Source organism: Sphaeramia orbicularis, chromosome 4 (assembly GCF_902148855.1).
Source record: "Sphaeramia orbicularis chromosome 4, fSphaOr1.1, whole genome shotgun sequence".
Classification (NCBI taxonomy): Eukaryota; Metazoa; Chordata; class Actinopteri; order Kurtiformes; family Apogonidae; genus Sphaeramia; species Sphaeramia orbicularis.
Window position 1 is genome coordinate 55,024,149 of NC_043960.1, and position 16,905 is coordinate 55,041,053.

The 16,905-nt window shown below is 39.4% G+C and overlaps 1 long non-coding RNA gene across 1 annotated transcript; it reads left to right on the plus strand.

Annotated features, from left to right (window-relative positions):
- Window positions 1-6,034: 6,034 nt before the first annotated feature.
- Window positions 6,035-16,703, plus strand: LOC115418069 (uncharacterized). The gene is made up of 3 exons (XR_003935243.1): window positions 6,035-6,048; window positions 7,328-7,332; window positions 16,330-16,703. It is a non-coding gene; the product is annotated as an uncharacterized LOC115418069 (long non-coding RNA).
- Window positions 16,704-16,905: the final 202 nt, after the last annotated feature.

Genomic DNA, 16,905 nt, shown 5'->3' on the forward strand with positions numbered 1-16,905 from the left:
CCGAGTTTGAAGTATGACTCTCTTTGTTATTTTGATTCCCTACCTGATTTAATTTTCTTTTTTTTGTCAATAAATTTCTCAAATTGCAGTGGCGTGGCTGCTGGTCATTTGTTTCTTTTAATTTGCTCCTGTTTGTTAAGGGACATGGAGGGAGGGGAGTCTCACACCATGTTGCATCTCAGCAACCCCGAGACCGAGCATAACATGCTTAATTCAAGCAAAAAAAAATCTGCCAATGGACAAGTTAAAATTATCTTGGTAACATTTCTTGAAATAAGATTTTCCAGATATATTGACAAAATCAGTTCTTACGGTGGGGGGGTGGGGGCTGAAAAGTTCATAGGCTGACTAAGAGGGAGTTCTTCCACAGCAATGAAACTGTGCATACATTAAATTCAACCTCTCCTGATACTAGTTGCAATGTTTCCTTCCAGATAAACCCACACTGAATAAATAATTTAGGACTTTGAAAAGTAGTACCAGAGACATTTGGTGAACCATCCGTGGCACTGTGGTCTTATCAAATGTCTGCAGAAAAAGGGCTTAGCCCCCAAGGACATTCATGCTGACATGGTTGCTATGGATGATGCTCCAGCTTTATCAACTGTGCAAAACTGGGAAGAGGAATTCAAGAGGGGTAGGGAGAACGAGAAAGGGGTGAAAAGCAAGCATTTCATGAAATGTCTGTAGTACTACTTTTCAAAGACCTAAATTATTTATCCAGTGTGGGTTTATCTGGAAGGACACCATGCATTTAGTATCAGGAGAGGTTGAATTTAATATATGCACAGTTTCATTGCTGTGGAATAACTCCTTCTTAGTCAGGCTATGAACTTTTCAGCCCCCCCATCCCCCCATATATCTCACTGAAAAGTTTCTCTTTAGGTGATTCTGTCTTATTTTAAGTGATATGAGGTCTTTGAACTAGAAATGAGACAAGTACACTTAATAGGATTTAGATTTTTTACGGTGCAAATGGGCAAAATATCTTGTCCAACCCATTTAGCATGTTTGCCCTGATGAATGTGCAATACGGGCATTCCTGCCACAAGGCGCAAAATTATTGGGAGGAGTAGAATGTGATTGACTAAACCTGAAACTGGTTGCGGTGGCTGATTTGCTGTCTATATTTATCTGGTCTTAAAGGCAGGTTTGAACTGGAACAGCTTCACCCTAAACTGGCTGAGGAGGCGGGGCTTAGGCCCAACCAAAGGCAACGCACAGAACCAATCTGTTCTGATCACATCAACATTTATGGAATGACCCAAGAAAAAATAATACAGACGTCTGTCCTACCCACAATGCCATTAGAGAACTTCTAGATGAATGAGGGGCTGATCTGGGTCCAGTCACAGGAGGAGTCATCAGTACCTTCTATGACTAAACTCCACTTACGGTGCATTTACGTCTGGATCATTCCAGTCACTGTTCCCATCAGCGCTGATGTATCCCAGAGCAGTTTTTACAGCATACTGTTTCCATGACGACAACCAGTAGCAGACGCAAAGTCCTCATTTAAACAGGGTGGTCTCCAAGACTTTGACCCATTGTCATTTGTGCAGGAAATCTGAGTTGATCACCTGTGACACAAACAACAACAGCATATGCAGTTTTAGTGCATGCAAGTAAATTTGCACCCATTATTTGTGATCTTAGTAAATCAGGCCCTTGGTGTCAGAGTAATGGTTACATTTATCTTAAGGTAAGGGAATGCATGACACCACCAGGTATGTGTAAATCTACAGGATGTACTAAAAATAATATAACCAAGTTACAGACGTCCTCTTTCTGTCTGTGTACAACTGTGTAGGTTTGTGCCCAGAGTTTTGTCTCTCAGGCAACGGTTCCACATTGGCGATACAGTAAGTGACAAGAACATGCTGTATTTTTGTTTATTCCTCCTACTCATGCTGCACAATGCCAGTACAAGAGAAAAATATCAAAGAAGACAAGGTTTATGCAGATAAATAAACCACCATACACTGACAGAATGAAGTGAAGACTGGACAGAATACTATTGGACAGCTACGTTCAGACCGACCATAGAGCCCACTTGTAACTCTAACACAAACTATGGAGAATTTCATTAGATGTGAATATTTACCCTTAAAGCAGCGTCTGACTGTCATCACATGTTTGTTCAAATATGTCCAACCCCAGTCAGATCCTAATTCTCTCTACTCCATTCGTCTGTCTGTGCTTCTGCCCCTGAATCACTTCCCTCACAGTGAACAACTTCGTAGATGACTCCATCATAACCACAGTCTGTCTGTTTACAGAACTGTTGCACCCTCAAATAAACATCCAGAAACATGTCCATCTTTGTTTTGCAACTTTTATTAAAAAATACGTCCCAGTTCAGCACAAGCACATTTAACTTAAGCCTGAATACATTACGTTTTCGTCACTTCCTTATTATATTTTCTGACGGCGACATTGCTTTTCTTAAAGGGTAAGTATAACGAATTTTCTCCCTTCAAAAAAAATAAGGTAGGTAATGTTTTTAACCATTTTACCAAAAAGACATGAATTGAATTACATTCTTATTTGAAGTAAATTATATTTCACTTGGCACCATGATATCAAATCAGCAAGAAATGTGAAATTATGAACTCAATATGTTTCGGTGCGCTACAGAACAAACCCAAATGTCACTTTGGCTTTTTTGGAAATTTTGTCACAAAGTGCATTGTGGGAAGTGGAAGTGGTTTCTCACAGATTCAGGTATTAATCGCTCCAGATGGTTCCACCTTAAACTCCTCCAGTCCACCAGGGTTGTTTTCCAGAATGAGTCTAGTCGGTGGATGGAGGTAAAGGACACATTTGGACAAACATGTGGGACCAAAGTCAGATGATGATTTTAGATGAGTTAACACTAGTGCTAACCCGGTCCATAGTGTAGTCCAACCATTAACTGGAATCCAGTTATGCCATGTTTCCACAACGTGGTATCGGCTTGACTCAACTCGGCCTTTTTGCGTCTCCATTACGAAAAAAGACCTGGAATCTGGTACCCGGTACTAGTTTTTTGGTATCACCTCCGCCGAGGTTCCAGGACTGGGGACCAGATACTAAAAGGTGACGTGTAAACACTGCAGACCACCGATTGGTCAGAGAGTCGTCTCTGTGACCCACCATTTTAAAAAAACCGATGTGAAAGTTGACAGTAAATATAGCATGATGACAGCCTGTAAAACTACACCATGGTTTGTCGAGGAGGTTCAGACGTAAAAATTCAGCATGAGCTTGACGAGACGACACGCAACGAGTGAGTTTATCACCGATCTCTGAGCAGACAACACGGAAGTAACATGCCGCATCGCTATGACGTCCAGGTACTGTAAAGTCGGTAGTATCCTGTAATGGAAACGGTCTCCAGGAATAGGACCTGGTACCCGAGTCGAGCCGGTTCCACATAGTAGAAACACAGCATTACACTGTGTGTATTATGTATGTGTATTTTCAGGGCTTATGACATCGTCCAACAGTTTGACTCCCTTTTCTTCAGTCTGCTCCTGTTTTATGTAGTCACAGATTTTCAGTTTTAGCTAATTAAAGCTAAAATCCTCTTTTTCCCATTATGTTTACAGCTGTTTCACAAGTTCATCAGTTCACATGTATTTGATTACCTCTGCCAAGGAGGTTATGTTTTTGCCAGGGTTTGTTTGTTTGTTTGTCTGTTTGTTGTTTGTCTGTCCGTTAGTGTGCAACATAACTCAAAAAGTTATGGACAGATTTGGATGAAATTTTCAGGGTTTGTTGGAAATGGGATAAGGAAGAAATGATTAAATTTTGGTGGTGATCGGGGGGGGGGGGGGCACTGATCAGCCTTGGCGGAGGTCTGCGCTCTCCGAGTGCTTCCAGTTTATTATTGTGTTGGATCAGCTACAGTGGAACACATAACAAACCCTTTGTTTCCTGCAGCTGGTGAACAGCTAAAGTGATATAACTGATACTTGTCATGACATTTTCTACCCAACTAATGGTTCTGTTCATGATTCATAGAACCGGAGAAAGTTATTTCTGACAGACTTATGCAAAGTGGCTTCATGCAGGTTTTCTTTCAGGTTAAAACATTTACAACTGTGTGCTTTAATCCAGTCACATTAGCCAACATAAATGTGTATTTTCACGTCTTAACACTGTCTTTGTATGTCATCAGTAAACTTTCCTCTCATTTGGTCTGCACACAGTCTACAGGTTGTTGGTTTAAGAAAATGTTGCATATTTTGCTTTTAAAATAAGGTCATGGGATGAAAATTAGCCCCAGTGTTCCGACAACAAACTACACTGTCTGTCCTCTGTACGGCTCCGTTCACAGCAGGTCTGAATGCACCTTTCCGATTTTTGGGTGAAATCTGATTCTTTTGTGTGTTCATTCATATTCCACATTAAATGCGACTTCTATCAGTTTTGAGTCTGAACTGAATGTGACCCTGAAGTGACCCACATGCACTAAAGAGGTCCTGATGGAATATGAGACCACGCAGACACACACTGTGTTTACAGAAGGAAATAGGGTTTTCCTCCACTCCTCCTCTTGGGACGAACAACTGTGACGTTTGTCACATTTCAATGACATAAAGGTCGGATAAATGCGACCTGGACGTGTGACAGGTTAAATGCCTTGTTTTTTGTAATTTAAAAAGCGCATTATTTCTTTGAAATGTTCTTCATGGGTCATTAATAGGTCTACTTGTTCTCAGGTATTATTACAGCTTTATATAAATTGGTACAGGTTAAGTATAATTACATTTATATTTAATTAATGAGAGAAAATACAGGTTTATATAAATGTAATATTACATTTAAAATTGTTTATAAAATCATTACATATTTTGTTTAAAAACCTAATGCATTTACAAATGTTTTATTTTAAACAAGCGATACACTGTTTTGTTCAATGTTTCATGCCTGGTCGATTGATGCTGTCTAGGAGGAAGTTGCTGTATGCATGTGCGTCGTTGAGAAATTTGTTGTAATGGCGGCTGTTGAATAAACCATGGACGAGTGAGGACACGTAGCAAGTTGGTGGTCTTTTCAGTAACACACACAAAACAGCCATCTCCCTCGAACGTCCAGGCGGAGAGCACAACAGACGTTTAGACTGAAGTCACACTGGACAATATCAGATCTGTATCAGATTTAGGACCACATATGAAAGTGGTCTGGGTCAGATTTAGGACCACATATGAAAGTGGTCTGGGTCAGATTTAGGACCACATCTGAAAGTGGTCTGGGTCAGATTTAGGACCACATCTGAAAGTGGCCTGGGTCAGATTAGTGCTGTTCAAACTGTCTTTAACAGATCACACCCAGGTCACATATAGACAAACACTTCAGATTTGGGCCACATCTCCCTACAGTCTGAACGTAGTCTATGTTTTGTACGTCACAGACATGAGGCTAATTAGTAAATGACATTTTGCAGGGTCATCGATCCAGAGTTGTTCTGACTGAAAGCCTTTGTTTTTAATTGATTGACTGATTTGTATGGACTGATTACATTGACCTAAATACCTTCTTTTTCAATAAATGACTCTTTCATTTGTTTGTCCTGTTCAGATGTGCAGACCACGTCTCAATAATACAGTTCCCTGCACCTCCATTTCTAATAGGTCGTACCAAACCAATCCAATCACAGGCTTTAAAGTCTATGTCTGGCAATCTGTAAGAAAGTTAGAAGCACATTTGTCTGGTTTCCAGGTCCTTTTTATTCTGCACATTATACTGATGTTAAAGCCAGTGGAGTCGAGAACGCGGAGTAATTTAAGGTCGAACGCTGTGATTAAATTTTAAATGGCTGTGGAGTTTGGAAGCTTGACGACACAGGCCACAGGGGCTGGTCCACAAACACTAAATGTCAAGGAAAGAACAGGACCGGGTCTGTCCTGATCCCTTTTACTGCTCACACTTTGTCAGCAGCTGCCAAATGGAGCGGCAGCAGAACAGCATTAGTATTTCAAGGTGGATGTTCTGTTATCAAGGATCATTTCTCACTTCTTGGCACTTTCAAGGAATTTATTTTGTCAGACATGTTTGACAAATGTTTGACATTATTGGATACAATGTTATGAGATACATATGCAAAAGATGAAACAGATTAATCATCCCTGTTTGATTTTCGAGACAATAAGAAGCATTTACTGCCCAGCAGCCACACACACATAATATATGTGTCCAGGGTTGACAGGATTATTGATTACAAACTCAGCAATGTTCCGACAGCGTGCAGGTACTTTGGTGCAGAATTCATTTTCCATACCATTAGTATCAGTGCATACACTAAAAATTATTTGGTTTTTTTTTACGAAGATAAAAAAACAAAACAAAACTTAGATTTCAAAGTGTTAGATAATATATCTTAAGTGTTAATTTCTTATTTTAAGTGTTCATACATCTGTACACATGTTTATTGATAGATTTAACAATCTAAATTCAAGAAATCTTGTCCAGTGAAATTCTCTTGCTGCATGGACAGATATTTCACTGGTTTTAAGGACCTTTTTCCTCAGATTTAGTGTTTTTATCTTGTTTTTAGACACCTCTTTTTTCAGTGCATCAGTGCAACAGAGCCCTCACACCCGTCAAAACCTCTGAATACAAGATACATTTCAGTATTCAGTGTTCACAAACAAACAGCATACTACTGTTATTTTTTTTTATTAGTCATTTTTATTTTTACTTACAAAATCACAACAACAAACTACAAGTCACCAGAAATAAACAAACATTAGACAAAAAAAGGCAATAGCCACAAAGGAAAAAAAACAAACAAAAAAAACTGAGAGATGACAATAGACAAGAACCAACACAATCGACAAAAATCATGAAAAAGAAAAACAAAGCAAAACACAATAGCCAAAATATACATGTATGTATATACACACACACACACACACACACACACACGTTAGAAGACAGTAGACAGAAAACAAAGAGACTAGACAGAGAAAAAACAGAAAAATTAAGGGACAATAGACAAAAAAACTTTTTTTTTTTTGTCATCCTTCTGTTTTTAAATCTAAATTTCACATCAGTGGAGCCTAAGAACTAAATAATCTATGAATCTCTCGCTCAGGGAAAAACTCCAATATTTCTTTAATGGTAATACTTCATATTGGAGAATGTCTGGCCCTGTGGTGCATTTTTAAAGCTCTGAAGGCTTGGGATCCATTAGCAAAATGTTCTAGTGGAACAGATGACAGGGCTTTTTTTGTGTGCAATAACTCCAGGAGGATGATGAGCTCACATGGCACCGAGCCACTGGAGCTGCCTCCGTCTCCTTGGAGCTCTATAGTTTGAATTAGAGGTTGGTGCATCACAGCTGTGGTGGAGATCACAGACTGATGCACCACCCACAGACATGGACGTCAGGTTCCTCACATGTGCAAAAAAAAACAAAACACAGATGCAACCTTTCAATATGTGATGTAGAATGATCATAATAATGGACTGGAATTATTTAAGACTTTTCAACACTGCAAAAAAATGAACATCTGACGTAGATAAACTGACTTGAATTTGGAATATTTATCTTGAAAGACCCTTTTTTTTTTCTTAGATTTATTTTCTTATTGAGACTTAAGCTTGTTCAGATTATTTGACTTGTTCCAAGAATTTTCATCTTGAGCTTAACCCCACTGAGACATTACAACTAATTTAAAACAAAATTCATAAAAAAAAAAAACAAGCTCCATTGTTGGGGATGAGTATGGAGGACACAGGAAGTATTTACCCATAAGACATTTTTTACTTGTTTTTTGCAGTTTTGTCTATACATTACTATTGAGTCATGACATCTTTTTACATTTTCATAAGATATAAATATACACTACCAGCCAAAAGTTTTAGAACACCCCAATTTTTCCAGTTTTGTATTGAAATTCAAGCAGTTAAAGTCCAATGAACAGCTTGAAATGGTACAAAGGTAAGTGGTGAACTGCCAGAGTTTAAAAAAAAAAAAAAAAAAAAAAAAAAAAAAAAAGGTAAGGTTACACAAAACTGAAAAATAATGTACATTTCAGAATTATACAAAAAGGCGAACAAGAAATGGGTTAACAACTGAAAGCAGTTCTGCAGCAGTGGAGGTTGATCAAGCCTGGAAAGTTGGTGCTACCAGTTCCTCCAAGTGTCCCAACGTTTCTGAATTCCTTCAACCCCCTGTGTCTGCAGAAAAGTAGTGTTGGAACACACTTTGGTACCATACCGTTATGAGCATTATTTGAACAGTATTGTACTGCAGAAAGCGTGTTACTATAAAAATGGAAAAGAGGAAAAGGCAATTAACAATAGAAGAGAGACAACCCATCAGAACACTGAAAAATGTAGGTCTGACCTACAGAGAAATGTCCAAAAAAGTCCAGGTGTCAGTAAGTCCAGTTTCCTTCACCATCCAACGGCACTCAGAAACTGGACTGGGAAATACTGACAGGAGGAGGTCTGGCAGAACCAAAGATACAACAGAATCAGAAGTAGAGTTTATGAGAGTCAACAGCTGGAGTGAGAGGAGACTGACAGGACAACAGCTGAAAGCACAGAGAAGATAGTGGTCATAGTAAGCAAGTCTCAGTTTCAACTGTGAAGAGAAGACTGAACAGTTGCAGGTTTGATGGGTCCAGTTGCAGCAGAAAGCCACTGCTGAGACTTCAGAATAAGAAGAAGAGGCTTGGCTGGGTCATGAAACACCGCCAGTGGACTACTGAAGACTGGAAGAAGGTGTTATGGACATGGCTTCCATCCCACACCAAACCACCAAATATTCATACACCAGTGTGGGCGACACCGGAGGTAAGGTGGGTGAAGTGTCCTGCCCAAGGACACAACGGCACATGACTGGGACAGAGCCACAGCTACCATATGTGCAAAGCATGTGTTCATGTGGTAAATATGGAGAAAGAACATTTCCCCACAGCAGGAAATGTTCTTTTTGCATCCTCTTTGATACCACTTGTTGCACCCTATCATCCATCGTCCATCTTTGGGTTGGCGGCAGCAGCAGAACATAGCTATAGGATGAACTTGGGGTGGTCCACATTGAGGGCACGGAGCTAAAGGGAAGGGAAGTATCCTGTTCCCCTCAAAACATCTCACCAGGTGTTCTTCCATCACAGTCTGATCGAATGTGAGATCACATGGTGAGATGTCACAGCAGAGACCTTCTGTAAAGGCTATGAAATACACCGCAGTCAGAGCTTCCCCACGTTCATGGACTGGAGGAGGATCTGCTTGGCATCTGAAAAAAAGAAAAGAAATCTGCTGGAACAGTAAGGGTGCACTGCTCTGTGGAACACGGTCATACAGAGAATCATGTACAGAAACATGAGAAACATCATGATCAAGTGATCCAGTGATTACCCCCAAGGCTCAAAACCTCAACAAACTTGCCTGAAGGTGTTCCTGCTGACATCCGTGGCTCTGACAGGTGCAGACAGGCTGAAATCCTCAGACGTCTAGGTACTGCTTGTGTAGCAGGGCCTGGACGTGGTCGATGTGTTCATCCATCAGCCAATCTCTGGAGCAGAAACCTGAGAGCAAGTGTGATGAATCCTTCAGACGACTGGAAACCTCAGTCAAAGACAGACGACCTCTCTTTGAGCCTTGGCCGCTGTCTCAGACACCAGTATCACCTCGTCCTCAGTAACACATGCACACTACTGACCTGCAAAAAAAAGACAAATAACAGTTCCGCTCTGAAGAAGGAAAACAAATAGGGTTAAGGTGCATGTATACGTACCTCTAGGTTTGTCACTCAGCAGGTCCTCACCTGGTGGTACCTGGCTGTGGAAGTCAGTCTTCGCTGGGGTGGGAACAGGAGAAGAAGGGGAAGGGGCTTGAACAGGGGAAGGCTGTTCATGCAGATCTGACACTTTGGCTAAGGTTAAACTTAACAACAGATATTTATGTTCGTCACCATGTTTATGGAATGACTTTTCGTGACATCTTGCGATGATAAATAAACAATCCATTGCATTTGTGATTTAATGGAAAAACCAACATTACGCACTTCGGTTTTTTCAACATTTAGTAAATATTGTTACAGTTTTGCACATATATCCAATAGAACAGTGACTAGTGTTTGCTTTCTCATTAACATTGGTCTGGAGTTCTTGCAGATAAAAACGTCCACAACAGGTCAAACAAAGGTTAGATCACAAGAAAGAATCCAATTTAGAACTGTTGGCCTTAGAGCATCTGCTGTCACTGGAGTTGATAGAATAATACAATGTTTTTCGACCTTGGGGTTGGAACCCCACGTGGGGTCGCCTGGAATTTCTAGTAATTGATAAAAATAATTTTAAAAAAAATAAATAAATAAAAAAGCTGGGAAGAGAGTCTTAGCATTGCAATTACAGAGCAACAGTGGAACTCTGCACTGACCCTTGTTCACTTGTCTTCGATTTTTGCTAGGCATAGATTAATTCAATACAAGGTTATTTACAAGATTCACTACACTAAGTCACAATTAGCCAAGAATTATCCCTCTGTAAGTGACGAATGTGGCCGATGCCATCTCTCTCCTGCCGATCATTCACATATGTTCTGGGCATGTCCTAACTTGGGACCATTTTGGGCAGAAATATTTAACACACTAACTGAAGCATATGGTTTTTTTGTTGCTCCCAATCCTATCTCGGCAATTTTTGGTGTCTCCCCTGCTTCAATTCTACCAAAAGCGCTGAAGCGGGCTATAGCATTTACCACACTCTTAGCCCGAAGGTTGATTCTACTTAATTAGAAGGTCTCCCATCCCCCTTCACATGTCCGGTGGGTACGTGAGGCACTTTACAATCTTAAGGTTGAAAAGTTGAGATTCTCTCTTCGAGGCTCAATTAAATCATTTCATACCACTTGGGATCCATTTTTACATTATTTTGATTCTTTAAATTTTCCTCAGAATATAGATGATTAAACATCATTGAGAAAGAGGGGAAAGGAGAGAAAAGGAGGGAATGAGAAATTATGTGTAGTCTTTTCCTTTCTTCTCTTATTTCTGTATACTATACTACCTTTTTTTATGATTTGAGTTCCTTTATCATTATTTATGGTTTCTGTTTTTGATTTTCTTTTATGTTTTTCCTTATTTTTTATTTATTGATTGATTGATTTTATTTTATTTTATTTATTTTTTTTGGCCTGTGGGTTGGGTGGGTGGGAAGGGATGGGTGTTGACAGTCAGATATGTCATTCTTGATTGCGCATTGACTGTTACGAATTGATATAATGTCTGTTGTGTTCATTGAAAATGTTCAATAAATATAATTGGGAAAAAAATAAAATTAAAAAAAAAACAAAGTAATAAAAATGTATGGTGAGTTGAGAGAGACAATCCCAATACATAAAAGACATGACAAATTCTGAAGCTGAAACTGAAGCACTGTGGTTTCTGTTTATCTTTCAGATGTTCATTGTGGTCAGTTTCAGATGCTGCAGCTCTTTCATAATTCATAGTTTGAGTTCTTGTTTGTTCAGTATTAATTGTCAGCCTTGTAAATCACAGCTGGACTGACTGTACATACCTTGACCAAGGAAAATAAAATTCTCCCTATGTGCAGTAATCTACACCTGGCTTTACTGCCTCCATCCATAATAATATACATTATATAGACTAAATGTTGGGTAAAATTAATGTTTATTTGCAACATAGTATAGCAAACTATTACATGATCAAAAACAAATTAATTTTAGCCAAAAAAAAAGTCTTTGTTTTGAATGTCTGGGATCGCCAGGAATTTGTGATGTTGAAATGGGGTCACGAGCCAAAAAAGGTTGGGAACCACTGGAATAATACGTTAAGAACTGAGTAAGAAGACAGGGCGGATAGCCTGAAGAGAACAGGTGTCAAGAGCAGGCCACGCCCACAAACGCCCACGGAAGTACAGGAAACAAAATGATGAAGGAAAACGAAACAAAACCAGGGGATTTCTCATTCTTGAATTTATGTACATTGTTTGAAATGACATAATCGTACATGTATAAGTTAAATGCATAAGTATATCACTGACTGTATGTGATGTTTCATGGTCTAGGTAGGATGACCTTCTATAAGACATTCTTAATCCCAATGAGTTTTTCCTGGAGAAATAATGGTTAATATGATAGAAAAATCTCAAATGCTCATGGTGATAAGATTTGTGAGGTTTAGTGTATTTAGGGATGTGAGTCCCGTCCACTGAGGCCGATTCCATACACATCTGGATACGCTGACAGTGACACTATACATTAACCATACAGTGAAGCCCCCTGCCCATATGATGAGATACAATTCACCCCTGTTCACGATGACATTCATTAATGATTTGACAATGATTTGACTTCATACAATGTGATTCGGTTGAATATGACGCAATTTAAAATGATTCAACACAATACAAAGATTTTCCAAGTCCACATCTAGTTCCAAACATCCCAGTTCTTCTGTCCTCTGTCTGTCCCTGTGAAGGATGGATTTAATACTTGATAGTTTTCTATAAAACAAACCAATGAAACCAACTGAAAAAGAAGGTGAGATTCAATCTGGTCTAGACACAGGATGGTTTTATTCCTAATAAACACTAAATCAGAAACATTTTTATTTGTTTTTTTCATTAACCCTTTCATGCATGAATTATGACAACCTTAATCAAGATTTTATTCTAGACATTTAGGCATAAAAAAACAAACAAACAAACAAAAAAACTATGCGATTGATTTTTTATGATCCTATTTTTCATGGAGTTACCAAAATGTCCACTCAACTGGACACCATGCGTTTAATGTTAGAAGCAAAGAAACATGTATTTACTGTATTTACTGTGAGAAAACTATGAAATAAATGCTGATAATCTGATGTTTTCTCACATTTTAACATGCCTGCATGTATATAATATGCAAAAAAAAAAAATTTGTCTAACAAATCACAGTTTTTTACACTCAAACATGTTACTGCAGATCAGGTTTATCTAGAACAGCAAAGTTGCAGTAATGGTATGAAATGCAGTTTATGGGACGGTGCATAAGTGTCCACTGTGTTAGCTGATATGGAACTGAAACAACAAAATCCATGAATATACAAGAGAACACCTTTGAACAGCTTTCCACTGTAGTGACCACTGTGCATGAAAGGGTTACATCTGTTTTTAATCTCATTCTCTACTTATACAATACATTTATTTAAGCAATTTCTTTTTGGCCTCAATAAAAAAACACACAGTCCATTCATAAAAAGTCCTTCAGTCCTTTTCTCAGGTGCTTTTACTAATACTGCTCTCTGTCTGTCATTTTACAGTGTTTTACAAAACACTTCTAAACCTTAACTATTGAGTATTCCCCAGCAGAACCAGGCAGGGTGGAAACTCAGGTTCAAAGGTGGTTCTAGGAGTCAGAACCACAGGGAAGGGAGTGGATCTCTCACTGAGGTGATGCAGCTAATGAGGATGTTGGTGGTGAAGGATGATGCCAGGTTGTCACAGGCAGACGGAAATGACATCCAGATGTACCGCTCCTTTAAGTCTTCTGAGCCCCACAAACTGAGTTCCTTAACCAACTGCTTGTCAGAGTTAAAGCAGTGGCTAAATGATAACAGCCTCCAACTGAACTCCAGCAAAACACAGACCCTCATTATTACCCCAGACAGGGCTATCCCAGGGATTAAACAGCACCTCGGTGACCTGAGCTCTTCGGTGAAGACCAAACTGAGGAATGTGGGTGTCATCTTTGACCAGGACATGAGTACTACTCCAAACACCTGGTGAAGAACTGCTTCTTTCAACTTCGCAACATCTCCAAACTCAGGTCTATGGTGTCCATCAATGAGCTTGAGATGATCATCCATGCATTTGTGTCTTCTGGCTTAGACTACTGTAACAGCCTGTTCACATGCTTAAACAGAAGGAGCTGGCCCGTCTACAGTTTGTCCAGAACTCTGCTGCCAGGCTTCTGACCCACACGAACAGGAGAGCCCACATCACTCCTGTTCTTAAATCACTCCACTGGCTCCCTATTTTATATCGCTTTCATTTTAAAATTCTGGTGCTAACTTTCCGGGCTTTACATGGCCAGGCCCCTGTGTGTTTTACTGGTATTTTAATTGTATTTTATTTGTACTGTTTATTTGTACTTTGCACTGTAAAGCACTTTGTGACTCTGTCTGTGAAAAATACTCTATAAATAAAATTTACTTACTTACTTACCTACTTAGAAAGCAGACTATCACAGACAGAAAAGCAGGTGGGGTTACCAGGGCTAGGGCGAGGAGATGTAGTCAAAACAGGCGGGGTCGGAAACAGGAACACAGGCACCAGAAAACACTGGAAAGTCTGGAAGGATCCAAAGACAATCTGACAATGGGTGGATGAATCTGCCCAGCTGACTGAGGACAGCTGGGCACAACAGGTGAAGCAGATGTGGTTGATGAGGTGAGGTAAGGTGAGACCGCAGTAAGAAAACGGTGGCAATCTTATCTTTGTTCATTTCTGTTTCAAATCATCCACAGCCAAAAGATCAAAGACTTAGATATTGATCTAGGTTCATGCCAGTGTTTCCTCTCCGTCTGTAACAGTGATAGATGAGGCAGCCTTTGTGCAGCTTTAACAAATATTCAAGTTTGGCTGCAGCACAAAAAGCCTTCCTTCTACTTCATCATAACAGAAGGCCTCTGATCCTTCTGCCTTACCCTCTGTGGCTGTGTACGTTCCTTAAACCCTTTATGAACGTCTCAGACAGATGCAGTCGAAACGCTTCTGTACGTTTCCCATGTTGTCATGTCTGCGGCCCTAGGGCCATACCAGGCTACTGCGGCCGCCTGCAGCTCGTTATCTCAGCGAGCGAAGCCAAGGAGCTGTCAGCGGCAGTCAGCAGTGACACAAACCAGACACTGGTTGTTCCCGAGGTGCAGCTTCAACACAGCTGCAGGAAACAGTAGGACACAATGGACCAGGCAAAATCACACATTACATCCATATGATGACAGAAATATGGAGCATTTGAGTCGATACATTTTTTTGAAAAGCTGAATCACTTTTCAACTTTTTTTCCCCGCTTCCTTAAAGAAATATTTAATAATAATAATAATAATAATAATAATAATAATAATAATAATAATGATAATAATAATAATAATAATAATAATAATAATAATAATAATAATAATAACAATAATAATAATAATAATAATAATAATAATAATAATAATGGATTAGATTTCTATAGTGCTTTTTTGGCCACTCAAAGCGCTTTACATTATTGATCCATTATTCCAGTGTTTTTCAACCTTGGGGTCGGGACCAAATGTGGGGTCGTCTGGAATTCAAATGGGGTCACCTGAAATTTCTAGTAATTGATAAAAGGAAAACCAAAAAAAAAACAACTTACTAATATAAAATTTATAGTGAGTTGAGAGAGACAATCACAATCCATAAAAGACATGACAAACTGTGAAGCTGAAACTGCAGCACTGTGGTTCTGTTTATCTGTCAAATGTTCATTGTGGTCAGTTTCAGATGCTGCAGCTCTTTCATAATTCATAGTTTGAGTTCTTGTTTGTTCAGTATTAATTGTCAGCCTCGTAAATCCAAGCTGGACTGACTGTACATATCCTGACCAAGGAAAATCCAATTCTCACTTTGTGCAGTAATCTACACCTGGATTTACTGCCTCTGTCCAGAATAATATACATTATATAGACTAAATGTCCTCTAAAATTAACCTGTATTTGAAACATAGTATAGCAAACTATTACATGATCAAAAACAAATTAATTTTAGCACAAAAAAAAAGTCTCAGTTTTGAATGTCTGTCTGGGGTTTGCCAGAAATTTGTGAAGTTAAAATGGGGTCATGAGCCAAAAAAGGTTGGAAACCACTGCATTATTCATTCGCTCTCCCATTCCCCCTCTGGTGGTGTTAAACTACACCTGTATCCACAGCTGTCCTGGGGCAGACTGACTGAAGTGTGGCTGCCCATTCACTCCTACGGCCCCTCCCACCACCACTGAACATTCATACACATTCATACATTCGCATATGCATTCATGTGAGGATAGGAGGGTGGAGTGTCTTGCCCAAGGACACAACGGACTGCCTGGGACAGAGCAGGATTCGATTATTGGACGACCTGCTCTACCTCCTGAGCCATGGCCGCCCCCATAATATTTCTTGTGCGACCTTCAGAAAGACTTATAATCTAAAATGTAATAACACACGCTTAAAACAAGCCTTTTATGAAATAATTCTAACTAGTATGGAATGAGTGGAGCAGTGGTTAGTACTGTGGGAAAATCAGCCAGTGTTGGACTGGGTCTGCATGGGTTCTGTCCAGGTACTCCAGCTTCAGTACCATGCAAAGACTTAGGGCCTGATTTACGAAGATCACAAATAATGGACACAAATTTACTTGCTCGAGCTAAAAAATGCATGTGCTATTAATTTGCGTGTCACAGGTGATCTACTCAGATTTCCTGCACAAATGTCAACAGGTCAAAGTCTTGGAGACCGCCCTATTTAAATGAGGAGTTTGCACGTGCTACTGGTTGTCGTCATGGAGACAGTACACTGTAAAGAGTGCTCTGGGATACACCAGCACTAATGGGAACAGTGAGTGGAATGATCCAGATGTAAATGTACTGTAGGAGGAGTTTAGTCATAGAAGGTACTCATGACTCCTGTGACTGGACCCAGATCAGCCCCTCATTCATGTAGAAGTTCTGCAATGGCATTGTGGGTAGGACATACTGTACATCTGTATTATTTTTCCTTGGGTCAAAAATGTTTTTGTAAAAAAATAAGTCATCATGTGCTGAACACAAAACAAATAATAAAAATTAAAGCTGAAATATAAAACACTATAAATATATTCATATAATAGTTTTATTGTCAATCATCTTGTTGAAACTTTGGTAACATTTGAAGAACATTTATATTTTATATG